We start from the raw sequence: 5,030 nt of genomic DNA, 5'->3' as shown, positions 1-5,030 counted from the left end.
AGCACATCTTTTCATGTGCTTATTGGCCATTTGTATATCTTATTTGAAGAAATGTCTCCTCAAGTCCTCTGCCCGTTAAAAAAAACTTTTTTAAATTGTTGAGTTGTAGGAGTTCCTTATATATTTTGGATATTAACCCATTATTGGAAATATGATTTGCAAACATTTTCTCCCATTCTATAGGTTGCCTTTTCATCTCTTGGTAATGTTCTTTGACGCACAAAACTTTTTCCCCCAGCTTTATTGAGATGTAATTGACATAAACAAAAGTTTTTAATTTTGATGAAGTCCAATTTATCTATTTTTTTCTTTTGTTGCCTGTGCCATATCCAAGAAATCATTTCTAAATCCAGTGTCATGGAAATTCCCCCTATGTTTTCTTCGAAAAAGTCTTAGGGTTTTAGCTCTTATGTTTAGCTTTTTTTTTTTTTTAATCCATCTTTGAGTTAATTTTTGCATATGGTGTAAAAGGTAAGAGTCCAACTTCATTCTTTTGCATGTGGACATCCAGTTTTCCAAGCAGCATTGTTGAAAAGACTGTCCTTTCCCCCTTAAATGGTCTTGGCATTTTAAAATTTTTTTTATTTTTTTTGTGGTACGCGGGCCTCTCACTGTTGTGGCCTCTCCCATTGTGGAGCACAGGCTCCGGATGCGCAGGCTCAGCAGCCATGGCTCACGGGCCCAGCCGCTCCGCAGCATGTGGGATCTTCCCGGACTGGGGCACGAACCCGTGTCCCCTGCATTGGCAGGCGGACTCTCAACCACTGCGCCACCAGGGAAGCCCGATCTTGGCATTTTTTAAAAAAAATCATTTGACTATGTATGTGAAGGTTTATTTCTGGGCTCTCTATTCTATTTCATTGATCTATATGTCTGTCTTTCTGCAAGTACCGCAGTGTTTTGATTACTGTAGCTTTATTTTATTCTTCACAATTTGACTACATTTTATTTCTTCTTCTTGCTTAATTATTATGGTCAGAACTCCCAGTACAGTGTTGAACAGAAGTGGCCATCCTTCTGTTGATGAACATCCTTGTTGTATTACTGATCTTAGGGGATGAGCTTTCAGTTTCACCAGTGAGTATAACATTAGCTATGAGGTTTTCATAGATGCCATCTGTCATGTCGAGGGAGTTCCCCTTGTATTTCTAGTCTGTTGAGTGTTTTGTTTTTATCAAGAAAAGGTGTTGGATATTGTCAAATGATTTTTATTTTTGGCCGCACTGCGTGGCTTGCAGGATCTTAGTTCCCTGACCAGGGATCAAACCCGTGCCCCCTGCAGTGGAAGCATGGAACCCTAACCACGGGACCACCAGGGAATTCCCTATCAAATGATTTTCTGCATTAATTTATATGATCATTTTTTAAAACCTTCATTCTATTAATGTGTTGTATTACATTGATTAATGTTTATACATTGAACTTCCCTTGTATTCCTGGGATAAATCCCACTTGGTCACAGTATGTAATTCTCTTATTATACTGCTGGATTTGGCTTGCTAGTATTTTGTTGAATATTTTACATCTATGTTCATAAGGGATTAGATCTATAGATTTCTTTTCCTTTGATGTCTTTGTCTGGATTTGGTCTCAGGGAAATGCTGGCCTCATAGAATGAGTTAGGAAGTGTCTTCTCCTCTTCTATTCTGGGGAAGAAGTTGAGAAGGATTGGTGTTAATTCTTCTTTAAATATTTGGTAGAATTCACCAGTGAAGCCATCTGATTCTGGGCGTTTCTTTGTTGGGAGGTTTTGTTTATTAATTCAATCTCTTTAAGTCTGTTCAGATTTTATTTCTTCTTGAGATGATTTTGATAATTTGTGTTTCTAGGAATTTGTTCAGTTCATCTAGGTTATCTAATTTGTTTGCATACAGTTGTTTATAGTATTCTTTTATAATCCTTTTTTCTGTAAGATTGGTATTCATTTCCTCACTCTTATTAATACTGTCTTTTATATTTATTAGGTAGTTCCCTTTTTCCGTGTTCTTTATTCCTTCATGTGGATTTGCATTGCTCTTGTCCTTTTTTTAAAATAAATTTATTTTATTTTATTTATTTTTATTTTTGGCTGCATTGGGTCTTTGTTGCTGCGCATGGACTTTCTCTAGTTGTGGTGAGCACGGGCTACTTTTCATTGCAGTGCGTGGGCTTTTCATTGTGGTGGCTTCTCTTGTTGTGGAGCATGGGCTCTAGGCACACGGGCTTCAGTAGTTGTGGCATGCAGGCTCAGTAGTTGTGGAACACAGAGCATGCTCCGTGGCATATGGGATATTCCCAGACCAGGGCTCAAACCCGTGTCCCCTGCATTGGCAGACGGATTCTTAACCACTGCGCCACCAGGAAAGTCCTGCTGTTGTCCTTTCATTTCAGCCTGAAGGACTCCCTTTAGCATTTCTCATAGAGCAGGTCTCAATTCTTTCAGAGTAATCAGCCTCGTTGTCCATTTTCTCTGTTTCATCCATTTGTTCTCTACAGTAGTTGCCAAAAATCTTTGAACAGGGAAATAAATAGAGACCTTCACCCTGTCTGCTGTTTGCCAGATATGGGAGTAAGGAGAGAGACTGTTTCAGATGTTGATGCCTTTCCAGTATGGCTAAAGAGCTGCGGAGCAATGTTAGAATCTTCTGTTTCTTTCCTTCCATCGACTTTTAAAGTGTACTGTTTTAAGTTATGCTGCTTTCTTGTTTGGTTAATTTTGGTGAAAAATATTCATAGGTTTTTACTTTTTTATGCTCATTTTGTTTGGTCTAGGGGAGGGCAATTCTATGATGACATTTGTTGTTTTCAGAACTATTTCGTTCATAATCAAAGGTTACATGATTATGAATACAATAGTTCTGAAGTTTCAGTAGACTAGCCCTGTGAAATACTGATACCGCTGCATGCATTTAGCAAACTCTCCTTGATGTATAGAGTGTATGTCCACACCTCCCCTACACATCCATGAGAAGAGTTTCTTATGTGAGACTTCTGGGGTTAAAAGAGTCAGTCTGGTGCCTGGCTGTTGCCTTCCGGCTGGCCCAGCAGAGAGATGATGTCCCAGTGTCTCTGGAAGCCTCTTGCACACCTGTCCTTGAGATGAGGCCCCTTCTTCCCAAGGTGAGACCTTCTGGGGTGGGTCTGCCTGAGACTCCAGGAAGACATGATTTCTGCTGAGAAACCTCTGATTTGTCATCCTGGGCATCCTTTCTCAATCTCATAAGACTTTTATGAGGATCAAATGAAAATATAGATGTATTTTTCCAAAGTGCTTTTATAGCAATGGCACACAACATAAGGTATTGTTAATGTTGAATTGCATCAAGCCTCTTTCTGTTACCTTAAAAAGCCCTTTAAGAAAATCAGTTAAATGACAAACACCTAGGGGAAAGATTTGTTGTGATATTTACTACCTGACAGGGAACATGGCCCTCTGCCCAAGGCATTCATCATCACTAATTCATCAAAGACTAATTCTCTTTGGCAAACACCAGCCCTTCTGGAATTCAGGATAGTGTTCCAGGGAGGTCTGGGAGGCAGGAACTAGTTGCCAAGAATAGGAAAAGATTATGGGGTACACTCCTGTTTGCACTTTGATCTGTGGTAGAAGACTTTTTATTATTTTTAAAATCTGAATTGTTCCTCCACTGCCTTTGCTTTGTCCTTTGCATTTCTGTGGGTATCCTGGTTTCTAATTCTTATGGGCATTAACTGAGCACCTTACCACGCACCAAACATCCCTCCGGGTTCCTTGAGAGGAGATCCCTGGGCAGGATAATCTGGTCAGTTTCCCAAAATCATGACTGATGGAAACAAGTCACACAAGAGTCCAGCAGGCCTGCACAGAGGCCTTGGAGTTTTCAGATACTTGGTTCAGCCCGGGAGCAGGGACTTGGGCTATTGCCCTGCCACTGGAAGAGATTGAAGCATTCAGGTAGTTATGATTTTTGCGCCCAAAAGGTCACAAATGACTGATCAGTGACATTGAGAATAAGAGAGAAAACTCAGAACTGCTCATTTGTGCAACAGGAGAAAGAGCAGGAAGGACCGTAATTATATTCTGGAGGCACTGTGATGTCAGTTAATCAGGAACCCTGCACAGAACCGGGTGTGAGGAGAGTAGAGAAGTTAACGCTGTTACAGAAACCAAGCTTCCTTCCCTCCCCACCTGAGTTTGATGCTGCTCGTTTTGTTATGCTACACGTTTTTTGAGTTATCTATCCAACCCTGGAGCTTTTTACCCATGTCTGTACACATTCTAGCTCAGATCTCCCTGTGACACATTATATATATACCTTGTGCACCACGTCCAATCCCCAGTCCCCTCAGCCCCACCGCTTACTCCAAGTCACTATTGCAGCAACCAGTTCACACACTCTGACCAGCTTCACTGAAGTGCAGCCTGACAGTGCTTCACCTCAGGCCTGCAGTACATTACTTCTTGCTTTCTATCCAGGGGACAGAACCTGTTTGGGACTCATCCATGTGCAACCTGGAACTGTGGGAATTGACACCTGTGGGGCTGCCTTTGACGAATGGGGAATGAAGGCCAATATGTAAATGCTTTCCCCTTTCATCATAGTGCAGACGGTTTTGAGATACATTTCATAAGGCTCCTGAGAAATCCTGGCTGGATGGAACAGTGCCCTTGGTGCTGGCCATCCTGATAATGCATCCTGGTATTGGGTCTCCCTCCTTCCCTGTTTCCTCCCCCTATCCTTTACTTCTGCTTCTTAGAATCTTATTCCCAAATAAATTACCTACCTGCGCAGAAGCACTGGCCTCAGGCTCTGCTTTCTGAGGAACCCAGGCTAAGACACTTGTGCAAGAATGCTGCCTCAGTCCATAGTCAATAGAGTGAAGGTCTCTAGTACATGGGGATTAAAGTTTAGCTTTAGAGACTAATCATAAACCACTGTTAGAATTAGCCCAAGCTAATATAGAGAAAAGTGATATGGTGGTGTGGCATGGCTCACCAAACTGTGGAAATAAAAGTTGTGGGCAGTTGTTATTATTTTAAAAAATCATTTAATTTATTAAAACATCTTCAT

This window comes from Grampus griseus (genome assembly GCF_964374135.1).
Source record: "Grampus griseus genome assembly, chromosome: 3".
Classification (NCBI taxonomy): Eukaryota; Metazoa; Chordata; class Mammalia; order Artiodactyla; family Delphinidae; genus Grampus; species Grampus griseus.
The sequence above is the reverse complement of the archived record's forward strand: the minus strand, read 5'-3'. Positions refer to the sequence as shown.